Source organism: Chiloscyllium punctatum, chromosome 4, assembly GCF_047496795.1.
Source record: "Chiloscyllium punctatum isolate Juve2018m chromosome 4, sChiPun1.3, whole genome shotgun sequence".
NCBI classification, from domain to species: domain Eukaryota; kingdom Metazoa; phylum Chordata; class Chondrichthyes; order Orectolobiformes; family Hemiscylliidae; genus Chiloscyllium; species Chiloscyllium punctatum.
Genome location: NC_092742.1, coordinates 78,812,855 through 78,837,513, shown reverse-complemented (window position 1 = coordinate 78,837,513; position 24,659 = coordinate 78,812,855). Strand labels below are relative to the sequence as shown.

At 41.4% G+C, this 24,659-nt stretch overlaps 1 protein-coding gene and 1 long non-coding RNA gene across 5 annotated transcripts in view; one reads left to right on the top strand and one right to left on the bottom strand.

Moving 5' to 3' along the window:
- Positions 1–10,972: 10,972 nt before the first annotated feature.
- LOC140476463 (uncharacterized) lies at positions 10,973–17,484 on the bottom strand. The gene is made up of 2 exons (XR_011960488.1): positions 15,689–17,484; positions 10,973–11,344 (listed from the first exon to the last, which is right to left on the bottom strand). It is a non-coding gene; the product is annotated as an uncharacterized lncRNA (long non-coding RNA).
- A 131-nt stretch (positions 17,485–17,615) lies between these two features.
- Positions 17,616–24,659, top strand: part of LOC140476462 (protein PALS1-like) — a 107,121-nt gene continuing 100,077 nt past the window's right edge. For 2 of the 4 annotated variants that reach the window (XM_072569103.1, XM_072569101.1), the window contains exon 1: positions 17,616–17,699. The gene's annotated coding sequence lies outside the window, so the exon portion shown is untranslated. Of the gene's footprint in view, positions 17,700–17,725; positions 17,838–24,659 lie in introns of those variants that run through there. The other 2 variants (XM_072569104.1, XM_072569102.1) reach the window with 2 other exon arrangements.

Here is a 24,659-nt window from a genome sequence, read left to right as displayed (position 1 = left end):
TCCTCCTCCAACTCTGCCGAGGACATGCAGGTCCTGGGCCTCCTCCATCGCCGCTCCCTCACCAACCCACACCTGGATAAAGAATGCCTCATCTTCTGTCTCGGGACCCTTTAACCCCAGGGCATCAATGTGGACTTCACCAGTTCCCTCATTTCCCCTCCCCCCACCTTACCCCAGTTCCAACCTTTAGGCTCAGCACTGTCCCCATGATCTGTCCCATCTGTCAATTTTCCTTCCCACCTATCCGCTCCACCCTCCTCTCAGTCCATTGTTCCTGAACTAGATTGTTAAATGAGCATCATTACCTCATGTCTTTACACATGATTTTATCCAACTAGTGATCCAATGCCCACTTTTATCCTTCAGCTGAGATTTCCTGTCCCATATTTGTAGGGACAGATCTCCAGCATCTGCAGTCCTCACTTTCTCCATATTTCTAGGCAATGTGTTCCATATTCTGAATACTTGTTTGTTTTGCAAATCATTTTAAATCTGTGCCCTCTTGTTCTTGAGCATTTTACAAGCAGGAACAGTTTCTCCCCATCTACGCTATCCACGCACCCCCACCCCCCCCCCCCCCCCCCACCTAATTTTAAAATCCTGTATCAGATCTCCTCAGAGCCTTCTTGCCTCCAAGGAGGGAGAGAAATAAAAAAAGTGTTTGGGTGAGCACTGATTCATGTTGTATATATGGTGGTCAGGCTTTGAAGAGTAAAGAGGTAAGGGACTCACCACAGAATTCCTAACTTCTAAACTGCTCTTGCGCTGCAGTATTTATTCAACTGATCCAATTCCTCTCGAGACGGAGTCCCGACTTCACACAGAGCATACCCTATGCTAAATGGGACAAACTTCTAAAAGATGTGGCAACTCAAGATCGTGCATCCATGAGATACTATGGGTCATCAACAGGAACAGAATTATGTCCCTCATGTAATAAAGCGTACAAAAGGACATGTCAGGAGCAGCAATATGCGCACCTAAAAAAATGAAATGTCAACCTGATGAAGGTACAACACCAGGCTACTTACACACAGCTCCTGATCTCATTATAGCTTTGGCTCAAACAGGGACAAAACGGTGTCCTAACAACAGGTTGGCTGTAGCTCAATATTATCTTGGGGGCAGTTAGGAGTGGGCGATAAATGTTGACCTAGCCCTAATGAATAAAAATAGATGAAAACTATTTACCTCAGCATTGAATATACTCAAATGAGCAGCCATAGATTCCCAACCCAGATTGAAGAATCTCCTTAACTCAGTCCAAAACAATCAATCCCTTATCCAGAGATCCTTTGTCAACACTTTCAATCTTCTTCAGAACTTTCCTTTTCAATAAAATCACTTCTAATTACTCTAAGCTCCAGACAGGCTGAGTAATTGGATCACCTTATGGGATGAGAAAAATGTCCTAAGATGCAAACTTCACTGTACTGCCTCCCATGTATATCTATCCTTCCTTGAATATGGAAATAAAAACTGCGCATGGAACTCCAGCTATGGTCCCACTAAAGCTAATATTAATAATAATCATCAAGGTTTAATTGTTCTTGCACTCTTCTTTCCTTGTAATAAAGCAAAACATGCCATTTGCCTTCTTAAATGCTTGGTGTCCCTTCAGTTAAAGATTAAATCAAAATTGTTCAAATTAAGATTTTTGTAGCCATTCTGAATCTTGTAGCTTTAAGAGTACTGTGTTTGGCAGGCTGCTACTACTGGTTCCCAGGCACAAATTCCCCTTTAATCAATTGCATTGTGTACCATCTACTAATTTGTGCATTGTTTGTTCTATGGTGGCTTCACTTTGAAGCTTAGACCATTCACTTTCATTCTGTTCTACACAGCAGATGCTGTTGCAATTCGTAACCAATATTGTATAGAATTGGAAAGAATGTACAATACAGAATCAGACCATCCAGCTCAACTGGCCTATGGTAGTTTTAATATTCCACAAGAGTCTCCTTCCACCCTTTTATCTAACTCTGTCACCAGGACCTTTTATTCTTTTCACTTTGAGTTTATATAGCTTCCCATTAAGCACATCCCAATCAAAATACTGTTAGTGTACATTGTGGTTCAATGCAAGGTAGAAGTTCTCACAAACTTTTATCTGCAATACTTTCCTGAATGTACTGTCAAAAAAAAGTGAGAAACTTGGAGCAGAAGTAAGCCATTTGGCCACTCAAACGTACTGCTCCATGCCCAAGAGGTCATTTTTCATGGTTTGAATTAACAGGTTGCTCCAAAGTAGATGGAATCTCACATTTGTCAGCATAAAACCTGACATGAGGTGGTCCTCGTTTTTTTTACTGAGAACAGGAACTGACTCCTGGAACTGACTGTCAGCTCCTATGATGCAAGAACCTGATCGGTGTTTCACGGTGAAGGAGATCACCTCAAACAAAAAAGTTTGGCAAAGTATTCCAGTCATCCAAATTAATGATCTCCTAGAATAATTGATGACCTAAGGGGTTTGGAGACAAAACGTTGTACAGTTCCAGCTTCGGAGTCAAAAGCTCTAGATTTAATTCCACTCAAGGACTAATGATCACAGGTGTGTTCACAGCTTTGCCAAGCAGGATGATTGTCAACTTTCCAACAGTTAATCCTTCCATCATTCCTATGGCAGGCAATAAGATTGGGAAAGTCTCCTGGTCAGCCACGCTTGATGTCCCTCAACTGCCTGGCCTCAGGCTAGCAAATCATTCCAGTTAAAAATACAAACTATGAAAAGTCATAAGCGTGTGCTTTGGCTGCCTGATGTATCACTAAACATAGGCAGTTAAAGAAAGCTCACAGGGAATTTGTCCTGCTTTTCTCACCCTAATTGGCCTGAGTTTTTAAATCTTTTATTTTTGTCTTTCCTAGCAATGGGATGGCGAGTTTTTGTAATGCTCAAACTATTGTAATTTATTGGGATAGGCTGGATGAAAAGGTTTCTTTTCTTGTCTGTAATTCTATCCATCATCACAAACACATACGAACACATCCCCATTTTCAGAATGAGCCACTGAATAGTGATTGGGACAAGTAAAGCTGTCTTTTTTTCCCTCCTCTTCTGCCTGGAGGTGTTGATGTTTATATATGAAAAGATATATGTTCTTGAACAGAGTCCAAGTTAACACTTCTACAGTGAGAATTTTGTTTCAGTTAACCACACTGCGTAAAACTCTCACTCCGTTAACAACCAGCTCCCCCTATTCATACAACCAGTATAAACAACCCAATTAACAGATCCATCATCTGTTCCCTTGTCCATTAAGTCTCAGGCAACCCTTCAGACCACATTAGGTTTTAACAATTGGAAACCAACTGTAGCACTCATTTGATTGTGCTGATTTCATCATGCATGACTACAAATCAAATCTTCCTTTTCTTAAAGAAAATAAACAATAAATTATGGCGTAAGTGCAGGAAATATGTAGGTAGTCAGCTGGAATTTGACACTATGAGAAAACAGCTCAATGCTTTAGGTTGAATCTGTCAGGAGAGGTCAAAAGGACAGCATTTGATATAATTGATATGGTCTCCAGAATCAAGTGCTTAATTTCAAATAATAAAGTATACTGCCGACGTGCAGGCACTCACTTTATAGCCTGCTATGAGGTCAGCACAGAGAACTGTCATGACAAATTCTGGTTCACTGGATACTGAGAGTTGCCTGGTTTGTTTTTACTGTGACACCAAACTTGCACAATGCCGAAAGAGGTGGTCACGCCATTTATACAGCACTTTACAGTGTTCAAAATTTCTGAGATCATTCGGGATGAATACTTAATCCCGAAAGTAATTGACAGATATACTTAAGCAGATATTAGATGTTGTGCTTCTCGTGGGGATCTAGCAATATTACGAGGTAATCATACAGTAAACAAGAGCGGTGGTAATCATATTATCATGTCCCCAGTCCCTCAAAACAATGATAGCAACTACCGCGCTTCATGTGTGCCCTCAGGTAATTCAGCACAGCAATCGGGATGCTTGCACAAAGAAGACAAAAAAAAATGCCTGAGGAAGGGGTGGCGATTCTTTAGTCAACACCATGCTTTCACTCCTGCTTTAAGCACTGCCCTGCGGCAGTTCTGAACTCAGTTTCCCACCGTGTTACGGCTTGTTGAATGAAGTGCTGCAATGTTGCATGGTTTACCACTAGTTCCTCCCGTACACCAATGTCAATTTGTCCAATTTTCAATAAGGCCTTCTTTGATTCCTCAAAACAATTTGCACAACTATACACAGATCAGTCAGGCACGCCATTAGTGGACTACTTGTAACAGAGCTACAACACCGTGGTCCCATTGGTTGTGACTTTGTGATGTCTTTCTAAACGTTGTGTTGCGTGGGAATGACAGGTGAAACAGGCTACAGCTGATGTTTGGTTCCTGGGGGGGGACGACATCGAGCGCCTCCTGCAGTTCCTGTTTCCCAGCCGTCAGCAACTCCGTCAAATAAAATGCAAGTGCTTCTAGCTGTGTAAATGATTGAGATCAACGGATGTATCATGTATAAAGTCAGTTAGGAAGTGTAATATTTGTTTCTTTGATCAAACTTTTGGTTGCCTGTCCTAATGTCCTAAATTTTGCCTCAGGATTTTGAACTACATAAAAGGTGCTGCATAAATATAAATTGTTGAAAAAATGTCAAATGCATGGAAAAACCTCAAAGGCAATTTCAATATTTCTGAATATTTTAGTTATATTTGACACATGTTTTATATATATATATTAGATGACATATACTTTAGTTACCACTTCGTGCAAGTAAATTATTTGGAGCGCTGTTTCTTTGTCAGGTAGCTAGTGGGGCAGGATCATTGGACAGAGAATTTATAGTAGAAGATCAAAGTGTCATACAACTGATGCGATGTATCGAACAAGCCTAGCTTGCTTTTAAGTTTTTAATCACTTCGAATAGGAATGCAGTTTTCGATTGATTAATCACTTTGATCTTTTACTATACATTGTGTATCTCTTAATCCTGCTTTACTAGCTACCTGATGAAGGAGCAGTGCTCCGAAAGCTTGAGCTTTCAAATAAACCTGTTACTTATAATGTAGTGTTGTGCAGTTTTTTTTAATTAGCAGACGAAGAATGAGTTTCATTCATTCACTAGATTTTTTTTTCAAATTACAAACATTTTTAATAGTATTTACTGTCTTTAACCAGAACAGTGGAGGGATCCCAAACATTTACATGGGGTAAGCAAAGCACTACCACCAACAATAAAATTTGGGAAAAAAATAGTTTTGTTTGAAATACTTGCTACATTAATAACATGAATATAACGATCAGTTGCCACTGTCCAATTCATAATTGCCACCCAGCTGTCTGTCATGTGGTCTTCACTATGCACTGTAGAACTGTGTTACTGTGCAGATTGTGGTGTGCTTTGTAGTACAGTTACTAATTCCAGACTGGTAACTCACAGTTTACATTGTTAATTGTATTCCAATGACTTGGAAGTAACTCAGCATGTCTGTTTAAGTGAGCACACAGATCTTCACTCCGGTTTGTATTTGTCAAGAGTGTTAATAGAGGGAATCAAAGGCTCTACTTTCCAATCAAATTTTGTTAGAAACACATTGGTAATAAAACACCTGAAGAGGTCCATGAATTGATTAAAACAATACTGGGCTGATTCATCATACGGAGAAAAAAACTTGCATTCATACAGAGGCTTTCATTATCACAGGAAGTTTCAACGTATTTTACAACCAATGATCGATGTGTAGTCACTATTGCAATGTAGGATATGCAGCAAACAATTTGCAAAATGTATGGTTTAAACATTTTGGCGTGACAATAACAGTGAAATCTGTACATTGTACATTGACTGTCAATGTGGTTTCCTCTGAATTGCCCTTCCAACCCCTCCAAAACTAGGTGATAAGGGAATTTCTATTGTTACTATTGTGTTTTAGTTCATGCAGGAATCCAAATTGCTATGACACCATGCATTTTTTTCATGCATTTGTGGCCTCAAATTACAAATTGGGATGGTAGCAGCTCCAATATCCTGTTACACAGATGGCTGACCATGAATATGGCTGTAAGAGCTGCTCCTTTGTTTGAGGCATTTTAGGTGTTGGAGGTGATTTCCTCAAATTCCAGGAGCAGCAATTACTGTTTGATATGCTGTTGCATTGTTTCGGAACTTTGGAAAAAAAAGTCAAAACAACAGCAGTTTAAAAGGGAGAAGGGCAGACAAAGGAAGCATATGTTGAGGACAGTGCAGGAGAGAGAGAGAGAACCTGCACAGTTACCGCCTTTGCTGTTTGAATTTGTGCATCACTGGACATCGGAGTGCATCTGGGAAAATTAACAAACAGTGAAATTCACAACTAATCTTGGAGGAATTGTTGGGCGAAGTTCACAGCACAGAATCAGATAAGTTAATTGTTGTTTTAAGTCTGTCCAAGAGAAAGGCTGCAGTAGTGGGTACAGTGGATTCTTTCTTGGTTATATGTTTTTGGAGATAAGTCTCTTGATTAAACTTAAGCTATAAGCCATAGCTATTAATTTAACCTGGGGCAGTGTTTGTAGAGAAATAAGACGGTGTTATTTTCTGGGTCTGTAGATTGTGAAGGAGCAAAAATGGCCTAATCAGTGATATGTACTTCTTGTCAGATGTGGGAGTTTAAAGAGAGTTTAAGGGTTACTGCGGATTATATCTGCCACAAATGCGGTTGGATGCGATTCTTATCAGATCGAGTGGATCGGTTGGAGAGACAGATAGAAGTGATGAGGAATTTGCAACAGCAACAGTATGTGATGGATGGCAATTATAGAAATGGGGGAAAGTCTCAGATACAGCCACGTAGATGGGTTAATTCCAGGAAGGGTAAGAGAGGTAGGCAGATAGTGCAGGAGTCTTTTGTGGATATACCCATTTCAAACAGGTATGCTGTTTTGGAAAATGTAGGGGGTGATGGATTCTCAGGGGAACGTAGCACAAACAGCCAAGTTTCTGGTATTGAGACTGACTCTAATGCAATGGTACGTCGGCTTCCAAGAGATCAATTGTGTTAGGAGATTCTGTAGACAGAGGTACAGGCAGACGTTTCTGTGGCCAGCAGAGAAAAAGCAGAATGGTGTGTTGTTTCCCTGGTGCCAGGATCAATGATGTCTCAGAGAGGGTGCAGAATGTTCTCACTGGGGAGAAGGGCCAGCAGGAGGTCATTGTCCACATTGGAACCAAAGATATTGGAAGGGAAGAGGTTGAGACTCTGAAGGGAAATTAGAGAGAGTTAGGTAGAAATTTTAAAAGAAGGTCCTCAAGGGTAGTAATATCTGGATTACTCCCAGTGCTACGAGCTAGTGTGGGCAGGAATAGGAGGATAGAGCAGATGAATGCATGGCTGAGGAACTGGGGGAAGGATTCACATTTTTGGATCATTGGAATCTCTTTTGGGGTAGTTGTGACCTGTACAAGAAGGACGAATTGCACCTAAATTGGAAGGGGACTAATATACTGGCAGGGAAATTTGCTAGAACTGCTTGGGAGGATTTAAACTAGGAAGGTGGGGGGGTGGGACCCAGGGAGATGGTGAGGAAAGAGATCAATCTGAGACAGGTACAGCTGAGAACAGAAGTGAGTCAAACAGTCAGGGCAGGCAGGGACAAAGTAGGATGAATAAATTAAACTGCATTTATTTCAATGCAAGGGGCCTAACAGGGAAGGTAGATGAGCTCAGGGCATGGTTAGGAACATGGGACTGGGATATCATAGCAACTATGGAAACATGGCTCAGGGATGGGCAGGACTGACAGCTGAATGTTCCAAGATACAAATGCTACAGGAAGGATAGAAAGGGAGGCAAAAGAGGAAGGGGAGTGGCATTTTTGATAAGGGATAGCATTACAGCTGTGCTGAGGGAGGATATTCCCAGAAGTAGTTCCAGGGAAGTTATTTGGTTGGAACTGAGAAATAAGAAAGGGAAATAATACAATCCCTTATTGGGATTGTATTATAGACCCCCCCCAATAGTCAGAGGGAAATTGAAAAACAAACTTGTAAGGAGATCTCAGCTATCTGTAAGAATAATAGGGTAGTTATGGTAGGGGATTTTAACTTTCCAAACATCGACTGGGACTGCCATAGTGTTAAAGGTTTAGATGGAGAGGAATTTGTTAAGTGCTTACAAGACAATTTTCTGATTCAGTATGTGGATGTACCTACTAGAGAAGGTGCAAAACTTGACCTACTCTTGGGAAATAAGGCAGGGCAGGTGACTGAGGTGTCAGTGGGGGAGCATTTTGGGGCCAGCGACCATAATTCTATTTGTTTTAAAATAGTGATGGAAAAGGATAGACCAGATCGAAAAGTTGAAGTTCTAAATTGGAGAAAGGCCAATTTTGACAGGATTAGGCAAGAACTTTCGTAAGCTGATTGGAAGCAGATGTTCGCAGGTAAAGGGACGGCTGGAAAATGGGAAGCCTTCGGAAATGAGATAACAAGAATCCAGAGAAAGTATATTCCTGTCAGGGTGAAAGGGAAGGCTGGTAGGTATAGGGAATGCTGGATGACTAAAGAAATTGAGGGTTTGGTTAAGAAAAAGAAGGAAGCATATGTCAGGTATAGACAGGATAGATTGAGTGAATCCTTAGAAGATTATAAAGAAAGTAGGAGTGTACTTAAGAGGGAAATCAGGAGGGCAAACGGGGACATGAGATAGCTTTGGCAAATAGAATTAAGGAGAATCCAAAGGGGTTTTACAAATATATTAAGGACAATAGGGTAACTAGGGAAAGAATAGGGTCCCTCAAAGATCAGCAAGGCAGCCTTTGTGTGGAGCCACAGAAAATGGGGGAGATACTAAATGAATATTATGCATCAGTATTTACAGTGGAAAAGGATATGGAAGATATAGACTGTAGGGAAATAGATGGTGACATCTTGCAAAATGTCTAGATTACAGAGGAGGAAGTGCTGGATGTCTTGAAATGGTTAAAAGTGGATAAATCCCCAGGACCTGATCAGGTGTACCCAAGAACTTTGTGGGAAGCTAGAGAAGTGATTGCTGGGCCTCTTGCTGAGATATTTGTATCATCGATAGTCACAGGTGAGGTGCCGGAAGACTGGAGGTTGGCAAACGTGGTGACACTGTTCAAGAAGGGCAGTAAAGACAAGACAGGGAACTACAGACCAGTGAGCCTGACATCGGTGGTGGGCATGTTGTTGGAGAGAATCCTGAGGGACAGGACATACATGTATTTGGAAAGGCAAGGACTGATTCGGGATAGTTAACATGGCTTTGTGTGTGGGAAATCATGTCTCACAAACTTGATGGAGTTTTTTGAAGAAGTAACAAAGAAGATTGATGAGGGCAGAGCAGTAGATGTGATCTATATCGACTTCAGTAAGGTGTTCAACAAGGTTCCCCAGGGGAGACTGATTAGCAAGGTTAGATCTCATGGAATACAGGAAGAACTAGCCATTTGGATACAGAACTGGCTGAATGGTAGAAGACAGAGGGTGGTGGTGGAGAGTTTTTATTCAGACTGGAGGCCTGTGACCAGTGGAGTGCCACAAGGATCGGTGCTGGGCCCTCTACTTTTTGTCATTTACATAAATGATTTGGATGCGAGCATAAGAGGAACAGTTAGTAAGTTTGCAGATGACACCAAATTTGGAGGTGTAGTGGACAGCAAAGAGGGTTAACCTCATATTACAACAGAATCTGGACCAGATGGGCCAATGGGCTGAGAAGTGGCAGATGGAGTTGAATTCAGATAAATGCGAGGTGCTGCATTTTAGGAAAGCAAATCTTAGCAGGACTTATACACTTAATGGTAAGGTCCTAGGGAGTGTTGCTGAACAAAGAGACCTTGGAGTGGAGATTCATAGCTCCTTGAAAGTGGAGTTGCAGGTGGATAGGATAGTGAAGAAGGCGTTTGGTATGCTTTTCTTTATTGGTCAGAGTATTGAGTACAGGGGTTGGGAGGTCACGTTGCAGCTGTCCAGGACATTGGTTAGGCCACTGTTGGAATATTGCGTGCAGTTCTGGTCTCCTTCCTATCAGAAAGATGTTGTGAAACTTGAAAGGGTTCAGAAAAGATTTACAAGGATGTTGCCAGGGTTGGAGATCTGAGCTACAGGGAGAGGCTGAACAGGCTGGGGCTGTTTTCCCTGGAGCGTCAGAGGCTGAGGGGTGACCTTATAGAGGTTTACAAAATTATGAGGGGCATGGATAGGATAAATAGACCAAGTCTTTTCCCTGGGGGTCAGGGAGTCCAGAACTAGAGGGCATAGTTTTAGGGTGAGAGGGGAAAGATATAAAAGAGACTTAAGGGGCAGCTTTTTCACAGAGGGTAGTACGTGTATGGAATGAGCTGCCAGAGGTTATATGAATAGGAAGGGTTTGGAGGGATATGGGCCAGATGCTGGCAGGTGGGACTTGATTGGGTTGGGATATCTGGTCGGCATGGACAGGTTGGACCAAAGGGTCTGTTTCCATGCTGTACATCTCTATGACTCTATCTCCCATGATTTGGCCATGTTATGAATATGGCTCCCTTAATACCAATAACTGCACCATGAGACCTCCATATGTTCATAGAATCCTAGAATTCCTACCGTGTGGAAACAGGCCATTTGGCCCAACAAGTCCACACCAACACTCTGAAGTGGAACCACCCACACCCATTTCCTTACCCTACTACTCTATATTTACCCCGACTAATGCACCTTACCTACAAATCCCTGAACACTAAGGGCAATTTAGTGTCAATTCACCTAACCTGCACATCTTTAGATTGTGCCATGAAATCAAAAAAATGCATTTTGTCTAACTTATTAAATTAAAAAGTATTTATGTTGATTTTAAAGCAAGGAAAATTAAATTATGTCAAATGGTTTCAGAACAATGAATGGTGTTTTAAATGTTCAAGGTGTTTTTTTTCAAGTTAATATGTGGACTAAGCATAGATTCAAGGTAAATTGCCTCAGGAATCAATATTCTCTACACATAAAGTTTTGTACATTCCCAAACATTTATTGGGTTTTAAATAACAATAAACCTATTTGAACAGAATGAATTAATTCATTTGAGTATTAAAGAAGATCTGATCCACTTTTTGGAAGCAGACACTTTCGTGACAAAATAAAATTGAGGTACCCAATGTTTCAGCTGAGGTACCCAATGAGGCAAACCAAATTCTCCAAAACACTCAAATTTATATACAAACAGAATAGTTGTATGATGCTATTAAAGGCATGCAAGATAAAATAAACATTATCTTCCTGTTTACAACAACAGACCTTTTATAAAAGCAAAATATTACAGTGCTGGAAATACAAAATAAAAACAGAAATTACTGGAGAAATTCAGCAGGTCTGGCAGCATCTGTGGAGAGAGAAACAGGGTTAATGTTTCAAGTCTAGTGACTCTTCCTTAGACTTTTGTTCAGTACTTATTATATGCTTCCCAGGCATTTTCTCTGTCTGACCCATTTTGATACCTCAGACTTCCTGCAAACCCCAGGTTGAGAATTTAGGTTGGGGTGCATGAGAGCTGTCATGGGATGAGTGTGTTGGGATGGGTAGTGGATGGGGGTCAGACATCACAGCATATACATCTAATCTAAAATCACTTTGTAAAAGTCTCACATTTAGTTCAGTGGTATTCCAAGGATTATATTTTGTACACATAATTTAATGAGGAGGTAGAGGATCAGGCAGATGAAAAAAAAGTGTTAAGTTGAACACGTATTAATTAATGCAGCCAGAATTAATATAGTTGTTAATATGGCGCACGTTTACTCAATATATGGTTTGAATATTAACATTTAGTAGCATGTAAAGTATAGGATATTATAAAAACAACAGCAACTATCGATTTTAAATCGATTTAATACATACTTTTCTTACTTGATCAAAAAGTACTATTTTCCTCGACTTGGTCGGTAGAAATTCGGTTGGGAGAAGGGCAGGTTTTCATAATCTAGATGAAATGCGGATTATCTTTAGAAAAGGGCAGTTTACAAAACCAGTTCGGGAGGAATTTGGAGGTGTAGTGGACAGCAAAGAGGGTTAACCTCATATTACAACAGAATCTGGACCAGATGGGCCAATGAGCTGAGAAGTGGCAGATGGAGTTGAATTCAGATAAATGCGAGGTGCTGCATTTTAGGAAAGCAAATCTTAGCAGGACTTATACACTTAATGGTAAGGTCCTAGGGAGTGTTGCTGAACAAAGAGACCTTGGAGTGGAGATTCATAGCTCCTTGAAAGTGGAGTTGCAGGTGGATAGGATAGTGAAGAAGGCGTTTGGTATGCTTTTCTTTATTGGTCAGAGTATTGAGTACAGGGGTTGGGAGGTCACGTTGCAGCTGTCCAGGACATTGGTTAGGCCACTGTTGGAATATTGCATGCAGTTCCCCCCAACTCAGAAGTTTAAAGTCAGTAGGACTTTAAACTTCTGAGTTGGGGAGAAGGGAAAGTGAAAGCGACAGGGAGTATGGAGGTAAATGGAAAGATAAGCAGCAGGATAGCATGTTTCCAGGCGGATTTAAAATTTCCAGGCAGACTGAGAATGCAGAAAAAAGCAAGGATAACTTAGGACATATGACTTCCAACATCTCTAATGATAAGGAAGTTAGCATTAAGGCACTTTACCTGAATGCTCGTAGCATTCATAACAAAGCCGATGAACTAATGGCACAGATAATAGTGAATGATTATGATGTAGTAGGCATCACAGAGACTTGGTTACAGGGGGGTCAGGACTGGCAGTTAAACCTCCATGGTTTTTCAACTTATCGAAAAGACAGAGAGGTGGGCAGAGGGGGTGGGGTTGCCTTGTTAGTTAAGAACAAAATTAAATCTATGGTATTGAATGACATAGCGTCGGATGATGTGGAATCTGTGTGGGTGGAATTGAGGAACCACAAAGGCAAAAAAACCATAATTGGAGTTGTGTACAGACGTCCTAACAGTGGTCAGGACCAGGGACGCAACATGTACCGGGAAATAGAGAAGGCATGTCAGAAGGGCAAGGTTACATTGATCATGGGTGACTTCAATATGCAGGTGGACTGGGTAAATAATGTTGCTAGTGGATCTAAAGAAAGGGAATTCATGGAATGCTTACAGGATGGCTTTTTGGAACAGCTTGTCATGGAGCCCACAAGAGAGCAGGCTATTCTGGACCTAGTGCTTTGCAATGAACCAGACTCTATAAAAGATCTTAAAGTAAGGGAACCCTTAGGAAGTAGCGACCATAATATGGTAGAGTTCAGTCTGGAGTTTGAAAGGGAGAAGGCAAAATCTGATGTAATGGTGTTACAGTTGAATAAAGGTAATTATGAAGGCATGAGAGAGGAACTGACTAAAATAGACTGGAAGCAGAGGCTAACCGGGAAGACACTAGAGCAAAAATGGCAGGAGTTTGTAGGTATAATTGAGGACACTGTCCAGAGGTTCATTCCCAAGAAAAGAAAGATTAACCGGGGAGGGATTAGACAACCTTGGCTGACAAAGGAAGTCAGGAAATGTATTAAAGAAAAAGAGAGATCCTATAAAGTGGCTAAGAACAGTGGGAAATCAGAAGTTTGGGAAGGATACAAAAGCAAACAGAGGATAACAAAGAGTGTAATAAGAAATGAGAGGATCAAATATGAAGGTAGGCTAGCCAGTAATATTAGAAATAATAGTAAAAGTTTCTTTCAGTACATAAGAAACAAACGACAGGCAAAAGTAGACATTGGGCCACTTCAAACTGATGCAGGGAGCCTAGTGATGGGAGATAAGGAAATAGCAGGAGAACTTAACAAGTACTTTGCGTCAGTTTTCACAGTGGAAGACATGAGTAATATCCCAAAAATTAAAGGGTGTCACGGGGCTGAGTTGAGTATGGTTGCCATTACGAAAGAGATAGTGCTAGAAAAGTTAAAAAGTCTTAAAATTGATAAATCTCCTGGCCCCGATGGGATACACCCTAGAGTTCTGAGAGAGGTTGCTGAGGAAATAGCAGAGGCATTGGTTGAGATCTTTCAAGAGTCACTGGAGTCAGGAAAGGTCCCGGATGATTGGAAGATGGCTGTAGTAACCCCCTTGTTCAAGAAAGGATCAAGGAAAAAGATGGAAAATTATAGGCCAATCAGCTTAACCTCGGTTGTTGGTAAAATTCTAGAATCCATCATTAAGGATGAGGTTTCTAAATTCTTGGAAGAGCAGAGTCTGATTAGAACAATTCAACATGGATTTAGTAAAGGGAGGTCATGCCTGACAAACCTGTTGGAATTTTTTGAAGAGGTAACAAGTAGGTTAGACCAGGGAAACCCAGTGGATGTGGTCTATCTAGACTTTCAAAAGGCCTTTGATAAGGTGCCACACGGGAGGCTGCTGAGCAAGGTGAGGGCCCATGGTGTTCGAGGTGAGCTGCTGGGATGGATTGAGGATTGGCTGTCTAACAGAAGGCAGAGAGTTGGGATAAAAGGTTCTTTTTCAGAATGGCAGCCGGTGACGAGCGGTGTCCCGCAGGGTTCGGTGCTGGGGCCACAGCTGTTCGCATTATATATTAATGATTTGGATGAGGGAACCGGGGGCATTCTAGCGAAGTTTGCCGATGATACGAAGTTAGGTGGACAGGCAGGTAGTACTGAGGAAGTGGGGAGGCTACAGAAGGATCTAGACAGGTTGGGAGAGTGGTCCAGGAAATGGCTGATGGAATTTAACGTGAGCAAGTGCGAGGTCTTGCACTTTGGCAAAAAGAATAAAAGCATAGACTACTTTCTAAATGGTGAGAAAATTAATAAAGCCAAAGCACAAAGGGATCTGGGAGTGCTAGTCGAGGATTCTCTAAAGGTAAACATGCAGGTTGAGTCTGTGATTAAGAAAGCGAATGCAATGTTGTCTCTTATCTCAAGAGGGTTGGAATATAAAAGCAGAGATGTACTACTAAGACTTTATAAAGCTCTGGTTAGGCCCCATTTGGAGTACTGTGTCCAGTTTTGGTCCCCACACCTCAGGAAGGACATACTGGCACTGGAACGTGTCCAGCGGAGATTCACACGGATGATCCCTGGAATGACAGGTCTAGCATATGAGGAACGGCTGAGGATACTGGGATTGTATTCGTTGGAGTTTAGAAGATTAAGGGGAGATCTAATAGAGACGTACAAAATAATACATGGCTTTGAAAAGGTGGATGCTAGGAAATTGTTTCTGTTAGGCAAGGAGACTAGGACCCGTGGACACAGCCTTAGAATTAGAGGGGGTCATTTCAGAACAGAAATGCGGAGACATTTCTTCAGCCAGAGAGTGGTGGGCCTGTGGAATTCATTGCCACGGAGTGCAGTGGAAGCCGGGACGCTAAATGTCTTCAAGGCCGAGATTGATAGGTTCTTGTTGTCTAGAGGAATTAAGGGCTACGGGGAGAATGCTGGTAAGTGGAGCTGAAATGCGCATCAGCCATGATTGAATGGCGGAGTGGACTCGATGGGCCGAATGGCCTTACTTCCACTCCTATGTCTTATGGTCTTATGGCTATGGCCCCTATCTCTGGGGTCCCGCTTCAAGGACCACCTGCCCCGGAACGGGTTGATTAAAGACATTTGCAAAACTGTGTTCGGGCAGCAGAAAACACAACTTTCAAAGGGAGGTTACGGGAAACCTCACGAAATGCGCGTTGTCAACTGTAATTATAAAATTAAACTTGTTGCCCATCGTTCAAGATTGTGTGACAGACCTTGCAGAAATCTTCGTCGCTACAGTCTTAAATACAGTCCATCAAATCGGTGATAGCAGGGAACAGTTGACGAAATAAGAGTCATACATTAAAGCACACACACACTGGAAATTGGATATTACAATTTGGTCTGAATGCGTGTTATTTCCCTTGAGATGCGTATAACTTAAAAGACATGTATCTTTGAGGATTACTCGAAGGTGTCATGTTTATATATGCAACTTCACAGGAACGGTTTCTGTGTCCAGGAAACATGACAGGGTGCTAACAACTTTTCACTCTCCAAGCGTGCGATCCACTATGTTTTGTTTTAAATCCTCAAAACAATGCAGATATTGAACTACGCGAGTCAATTTCGTCTCTAAAATCTCACAGGCCGATTCATAAACTCGCCAATAGCCTGTGCATTCTACAGCATTTTGGACTCCCTTTCATTTTTTTTTAAAAGGTTCGTCAGGACCAACAATTAGCAGCGTTTTTAGTTGATGGAAAAATGTAGCTAGACACTCGGAACCAGGATGGGCGAAGTGAGTTCTAGTAGGTAAAAACAATAACTGCAGATGCTGGAAAGCAAATACTGGATTAGTGGTGCTGGAAGAGCACAGCAGTTCAGGCAGCATCCAACGAGTAGCGAAATCAAGTGAGTTCTGGTGATCAAGTTAAAAAAGCTAGGTGCTGGACACCGAACTGAAGGACGAAGGGAGTGTATCACACATTGCACAAGAGTGGGAGGGCAGCAAATCATTAACTCAAAACAGTACATTCCACTAATGCAGCTGGCTCTGAAAACTTGGCTGTATCTGAGGTAGAAATTGATTCTCTGAGAACACTTTGTTGATGCAGCACCCTCTTCTCGGTTGCAATAATATTTGCTTTTGGTATTCAAGGCACGGTGAAGTTATTTGTCGGAATTAGTTTGCTCTATCTGACAGGCTGGAAATCTGAAATGAAAACAGAAAGTGTTCGCATTCCCGAAGTAGACGGGACTCGAAACATTCACCGCGTTTCCCTCTCCCACAGACCCGCTGAAGTTTCTTCAGCGTTAGTTTGGCCTTTCTGATGAGATTAGGTTAGGTTAGGTTAGGTTAGATTCCCACAGCGGCCCAAAACGCTTTCAGCTTTCACGGACACTCCGCCTCAGTTGGCCGTGCTCGGTGGTACTTTGGGTCGCACATGCATGACCTTCTTATTCCGTCGTTCGTGAGGCAACCCGTGACCTTTCCAGGGCCACCTGGGGTGGGGAATTGACGCCGATTTCTGGTTACTTTCTTGCACCGTGTCGCCTTTCACCACTGAAGAGAGGGGGGGGGGGGGGAGAAATGGGGTGAGACTGAAGGAGTCGCCCGGCAACAGGCATTGGCAGACAGCGAGATAGTTTCAAAGAAGTGTGGAGGAAGGCTGACTCCAGTTCCAGGGGGAGGGGGTGGTGGTCTGAGGCGGTAAGGAGGATTTGCTTTGCTTCAAGCACGACTGCAACAGTGAAGTGTTCTGATTTCCAAAGCCGCTGATCTCACCCGGCCCCTCCTCCTTTCTCCCTCTGCCGCCGGGATCGCGTTGCAAAATAAAACATTCCTGGCGTAGCTCAGGCTTCACCTTTGTTCCACCCCTCCACTCTCCACTCTCCGAGAGCGCGCGACCGCGAGCAACCAGCCGGGGGACCGGCACGCGCGCGCTCCCCGACCCAACAACCGCGTCTTCCGAATGGGGAGAGCGGGAGACGCTGATTTCGCGCACGCGCACGCACGGCTCGAGGCTCGCGCGCGCCCGCTCACAGGCAGGCGGAGAGTCCGTTTAACCCCCAAAAAGAGTACAGCGCTCGCGGCCGGAGGCAGTTAGAATCCTCCATTCGAGGTGAAGGGAGGGGGGGTGTTTAATAACCAACTCCCCTCCCCCATACACAGTAAAGAGGGTCCGATCCTCAGCTCCTTCCCCCCCCCCCCCCTCACAGCCGAGTGTCTGCGTTCAGACGCCGGCACGGAACAGAAGCTCGGCTCTCCTTCGCTATCAACAGGTTAGTGGGCATCAACTGCCAGAAGAAGCTCTCGGCTCTTTTCAATTCCCCCCCCCCCCCCCCCCCTCTCCCGGCGCAAGTTTGTATCGAGAGGAGCCTTTCACTCGCCTCGGGACTCAGGCCTAGTCCGGGAAGGAGGTGAGAGTCGGGTTGGGAAGGAGGATGAAAAGGCAGGCGGCCGGGCGAGAGTCGGGGCGGGGGGAAAAGTTGCTGGGAAATGTTTTAGCATCAGGTCGAGTCCACGTACCCTCCTGCCGGCGGTGTCGAAAGAACTTGCCTGGGGGGGGGGGGGTAGAAAAGAAACGGGAGGCTGTCTTCGCTCCGTGTTACTGGGTGTGTTGGATTCTCCTTTCATTTGTCACCGCCCGAGTGTTTCGCATTTAATTCACATCCACCTCCCTCCCTCCCCCCGACAAAGAAAGGAAACCAATTCCCGGCTCTGGTCTGTGCGCACTTTTTATCAGTTACGTTCGTCCCTGTGAAATTTACTGTTTCTAAACAATTATCGACAAGCCGCAGCTTGGTTTAAAAGCCGTATTGTTGCACGGTGGGATTGTCGGAATATCCTGGGTGTTTGCTCTTGTTGTGGAGATGGCCAAAAGTGTTGCCGCTGGATGTTGCGGAGACTGAAAAATAATTTAACAGCAGCGTCAACGCTGCACGAATTAAAGTGCAATGATTCCACGGAGATGTTTCCAGCTCCAAAACTCCGATTAAGTTGGGTGCGGGTGCTTTCAAAATGATGGTGGGTTGGATACGGAATAGAGACTTTATTGGAAGAGGGAAGGGCATCCTTGCGTTGCTTAAGTTTTTAGAGGTGAAATGAAACTCAGGACGCCGCTCATAGTAGTTTAAGATTCAAAGTACCCATCGAGAGCTAAGCCAAATAAGACAAGCAACAGGGACGAGGAGAAAATAAGAGAATAGGTCGGCTGCCAGCGTTAAAGGTCTTTTATGAGTATCATAAACAGTGAAAGTATGATCAAAGGAAGGATTTGGCAATTGGGGACCAGAAAGATCAATTTCAGCAGGCAGAGGGCATGGCTAAGGTACTTTATAAGACTTTGTATCTGTTTGTTCAAAAAGAGAATATGTAACGATGAAGGGGGAGACCAGTAATTTTAATCAAAATATATAAATAGATGTATTTAAAAGTAAGCAGTTTTCAAAAAAGAACAGTTGCATAATCCAGATGGGATGCCTCCTAAATTATTGAATTATGAAAAATTATTGGTGGAAATTGCAGGTGCTGTAGCACACTCCTAGAGGATTTCGCATATTGTTTAAGGTAGGATAAACCTACAATTATGGCCTAATTAGGTTAACATCAAAAGAAGCTTTTAGCAACAATAATCTGGACAAAATTAATTGATGTTTGGATAAATATGGAGTAATAATTTGAAGTGTGGGTTTGTTTAAAGACAGGTTATGTTTGACTTATTTGTCATCTTCTTTTATAGTAAGAGACTGTTGTGATGATTAATGATTGTGTGTGTTTTAAGAAGTTGTTAACAAAGTACCTTGTAACTGAATTTAGGAGAATTTGGCATAATGAATATAAACATGGCTAAGTGAAGAAAGTAAATGGTAGTGGTGAATGGCGTAAAAGCAAAGCTGCAAATACTCTGCCAATCCTGCAGTGTCTTTGCAGAGAGAAAAAACTGTTAATGTCAGTGACTTTTCCTCAGTAAAGGTAAATGGCTGTACACATTAGAATCACTGATTTTTGCTATTGATTGACCTAGATTTGGTACAGCAGATGTAACTTTTCAGGTTTGTGTGTTGCATAGAGCTTGGAAATGTATTAAATAATGAGGTTAATAACAAGATGTCAAGATGACATAAAGTGACTGAAATGGTTGATGACCTTTTAATTAAAGGAAGTTTTAAAATGATACATTTTAGGAGGAATGAGGAGAGGTCAGATGAACTAAAATGTGCACATTTTAAAGGCAGTGTAGGAACATAAATTGTCGAAGGTTGTAGGACAAGATGCAAAGGCTTTATTAATGGTGAGTTGTGATCTGGAATGTTCTCTGAAGCGATCATGAAAGCAGAATTCTAACATTCAAAAATTGAATAAATAGTTGAAGGAAATTAATTGCAAGACTGTGGCGTGAGAGATTAATTGAACAGTTATACCAAGGAGCTGTCACTGACCTGATTCAATCATTATGTAATCTGTGGTCTATGAACAGCTTTTGAGTGAATGAAACTGGTACTTAGCTTTTCCTAAGTATATAAATTACAGTTTGAATAAGAGAAACATATCTTAGAATTAATTTTGTAGTTTAGTTTCTTCAAAGTTTAAAATGTAAATTTTTTTTTGCATTTCTGTGTCAATAAATACAATGCAACTCAGTTGTGATTATTTCTACTTTTTTGTGAGATTTATTTTGTGGCATTTGTCCTAACATTGCAATTTTGTGTCTGTAGCTACAATATGACTGTTAGGAATTGGCTGTAAGAGTTGAGACAATGGTGATGAGCTGGCATTGCCAGCAACAAAATGCTCGTTATGGAACTTCAGCTGAAGTGGTACAGCAGCAGTTTATTGGAACTGTTTGTTTTTTTTGGATCATGTGTTATTGTTTAATTAGCTATTTGGATGACTATTTATTTAATTGTGACTGTTGTAGTAATATTCTATTAGATATGTGGTAATCCAGAGCCTGAACTTAAGATCAACTTTTGAGCTATGGAAAATAGTTGAGTGGAATCACTACTACATTCTTTATTCTGTGATCATGGGGCATGATAATGGTTCCCTTTGAGCATGAAATTATTTGAATTCTGTCTCTGAAATAATTTATCTATAATCACATGTTAATTTCATGAATGAACTGAGATTCCTTCATTTAATTGAACTTTACTGGAGGGTATGTTCTTTAAAAAAATCATTGAGAATTATGAAATCATAACGGCTGAGAATTTCTGTAGGACATTGAGAAAAACATTTCTGACATGACCTGAGAATTGTGTACATGAGTGAATTGAGAAATTTAACGTGTACTAGTGAATTCTCCTGTAACTTCAACATTGATAGTGATTTTTCTCCGTATATCAGCAATGCTGAAGGTTGGTTGACTCAGCTAGCTAGCACATGATGCAGACTGATACAAATTGCACACATTCAGTCTCAATGCCTTCTGTCATCATTCATTGAGACCGTCCCTCCTTGTCTTGCCCCATAATTGAGGAGCGGTACTCCATAGTTATATAATTTTAATAATCCTTCTAATGGAGGGAGATGCAAATGGTTCATTGTGGACTATGGCTAATCTCGTTACTTAGATATTATGAGAATCTCAAGATGGTGAAACTAGTTTGCTGGTTGAATTATGCAACTAGAGTTGTGACTGTAATGGGAGAGCCCTATCCATGCATCACTTCGAGACATGACAGATTGATAACACCAAAACCCACAGCATACAGTATTTAATTTTTTTTTGTGAGCAGTGCAATGTTTTCAGATCATGAGTCAATTTTCTGTCAAGTTCGTAGAATTAACTGCACACATATAAACATTTTGTAATGCACTTTGACATTTCTCATAGCATTGATACTTCAAAGTCAATCGAACAGTTTGTGTTAATATGCCACCAATGAAGTACTTTGAAGAGTTGTCATTGTTGTAATGTAGGAAATCATAGAGTCCTGATAGTGTGGAAGCACGCCATTTGGCCCATCAAATCCACGCCCACCCCTCCTACCCTAACTCTGTAGCCTTGCATTTCCCATGGCTAATCCACCGAGCCTTGACACTATGGGCAGTTTAACATGGCCAATCCACTTAACCATGGAAATATAACATCTGATGTTTAAGGTTCCACAAAAAAACAATAAAATTCAATGATGTGTTGCAGGTTTCATTGAGAGATAACTGTAGATTGCAACTCAAAGAGCTTTGCCATTTTTCTTCTATTCGTGTTTTTGTATATTTATATCCACTTGAAAGGGCAAAGGCCATCAATTTGACATTGCATCTATAATTCGGCACATCAGCAGTAACACATTGCCTCAGAAATATGCTAAAGTGTTAGTGCTGCTGCACGGCTGACAACTGACTTAAGCTTTTTTGTTTACTTAAGTAAAAAGCTCTTGGTGTAAGAACATGCTTGTACAGTTGTGATGTTTACAGCAGAGTCAGCAACTTGATTGTGAATGCTGAATTTCAAGTAATTTTGTAGGGTACCTTTTCTGTGTTTAATTAGAATGAATTCACTTTATATTTCACTGGAAATTATTTCCCCTTCTTTGTATTACAATACTTGTTCTGCATCCTGATTATCATTTCATAGATGTTGAGCTAGTTATTCTATTGAATTTTTTTAGTTTGTATTTAAATCATCAAGGAGGTATAGAGATACTTGCCGTTTAGGCAAGGCATTGAATGCAAGAAGGAAGCTTTGATGAACCTGTATAAGATATTAGTTAGACCATAGCTGGAAGATTGTATGGAGGTCTGGTTGCCATCCCATGGGAAGGATGTAATTGAACTAGAGAGGGTGCAGAAAAGATTCCCCAAGATGTTGTCTTGAGTATAGGCGTTTCAGTTTTGAGACCAGGATTATTTTCCTGAGCGGGGACCTGATTGGGGTGTACAAAGTTATGAGGGGTGTAAATAGGTAGATAGGGAAAAAGGTTTTTTCCTTAGTCGAGAGATCAGAAAATGAGGGTGTAGCTTTCAAGTAAAGGACATGATTGGGAGGTGCCAGTGTTGGACTGGCGTTACTGGTGAGAGACATGCATACACTCTCTCATATGCACCCCTCCACGTGCACACTCCCACATGGGCGCGCACACACACAAGTTTCTGGGTTGAATTTGTACTTGCAGAATTACATTTTATTTTGCTCAAAAACTGCTTTAATCTATGTAAGATTCTGTAAATTCCTTTTTTAGATTAGAATCAGGCTGAACATTGGGACATAGCCTCACACAGGGCACCTCATACCTTCAATGCATTATCTGGGCCAACATGGCACTTGTTAAAGTTCACCTGAGAATGTAACTTTAAGAAAGTTCTGGAATTTACAAATGAAAGAACTGAAACCAACATGCCCAATCAGGTGGTTGTGAATTACTACAACCACCTAATGAAGGAGCAGCGCTCCAAAAGCTAGTGTTTCCAAATAAACCTGTTTGACTATAACCTGGTGTTGTGATTTTTAACTTTTGGATTACATGATGGCTACAAGGGCTAAGGGCCAAGTACTGGAAAACTGGAATAGAGTATAGGTGTTTGATACCTGACGAGAGCATAATACCATGAAGGGTCTCCTTCTCTGTGTATAACTCAATGATTCTATTAATATTTGAAGGCTTTCAGCGCAGTGGTACTTTATTTCAAGAATTTCTACTGATAGTTATTCTTTCAACAAAGATTTTAATAGAATTAAAACTTCATGCTATGAAAAGCCACATAAGACATTCCATGTGCAAAAACAGTCCAACGATTGTATTAGAAATTGTCAATTTTGCTTTGTGACTTGTTTATATTCTTAGAATTTGCAACTCTGGTAGAAATTTTTTTTTTCCCTGATTTGAAAAGACTGGTTTATATTTGATGAGTGCTATTGAAATCTGCCTGTTGTAATTTCAGCATTTATCATTGACTAAAGCAGCTTTCTCACCACAAGTCTTGTTCGTGATTCAAGTTTCATAGCAACATGATAACTGCTCATTACTTTAGTCTACGTTTGAGTCGTGACATATCCAATGGAGTTAGATTGTGTAGAAAGCTGATGGATTTAGATTGTTATCAGCACTTATTATCTACAGCATGAGTGATCTTTAAACCTAGAGTATCACTCATCAAGCAGCTGTTTGTCTACCACCTAATTCATAGCCTAGCCCTTTTTTTTTGGAAGTCCTGTCTGAAATATTGAGGTTATCCAGAAAGGGTACAAAACTAATTTCTAAGTAGACCTGTTGGACTATAACCTGGTTTGGGATTTTTAACCTTTTCCATCCCAGTCCAACACTGGCACCTCCATATCATGATTTAAATGCAGGGAGTCTTCAGTTTTACCACAGAGTAGCTTCTGAAGTTTGAGTTCTATAAAATAATTGTCCCCTCAGTTTTCCATTCTTAACCAATTGGTATCTCCATCACCACTCCCTTGCTGTCCTTTCTCTGCCATCCTCCTCAATCCCTGTTAATCCAATTCCATCTCTCAAGGAAACTATTCTTCACAGAAACAATCTCTCATCCCTCTGTAATTTTATTACACTCACCACCAACTGTTGGGAGCCAAACATATATCACACATTCCAGTCCTCTTACACCATGTGCTGCTGTGTGCTTGGCACCGCTGACCAAATAAATCCATCAACAGATCTGCTACTTAAACCAAAACAATCCAGATAGATGCAAACTTTATAGTATTATAACAAATGTAATTAATGAGACAACCATCCTGTTTTTATCTACAAATTTTGTTAGTTTTCAGAGCTATGCTGAATTCAAAGTTGATGCTTCTGTCTGTCTACTGAAACACTATTGCATTCCGTTTTGCATCTGACATGACAGCAACAGTAAACTATAAATGAAGATGGAAATTAAAGACAATGATTCACCAACATACCCTATTTCTGAAATATCCCTGGCTTTTAACATTAGAATCTTCTCCATTTACATTGTTCACAACAATTCCAAAAGCAACTGGGCTCACTCTAACTCTCACTGGTTGTTTGCTTCTTGGGTTTGGTTTGTTCAAATGTTACAAGGAAGCAGGACATCATTGTCAGGATATTGTTCCTGAAGTAACTCTTCATTTATATGACCAAGCTGCTGTCGGTTACAACACTAAAGGAATGCTGTAATGTTAAAGGAGCATGACTCTGTCTCTGGAAAGTGGGATGGTCACTCTTGTTGAAATTTCTGTGCACAAAGTATATAAGGTATGTAACAGGATTCTGGACTTCTTTTAATAAAAGGCACCAAACCACCTTCTG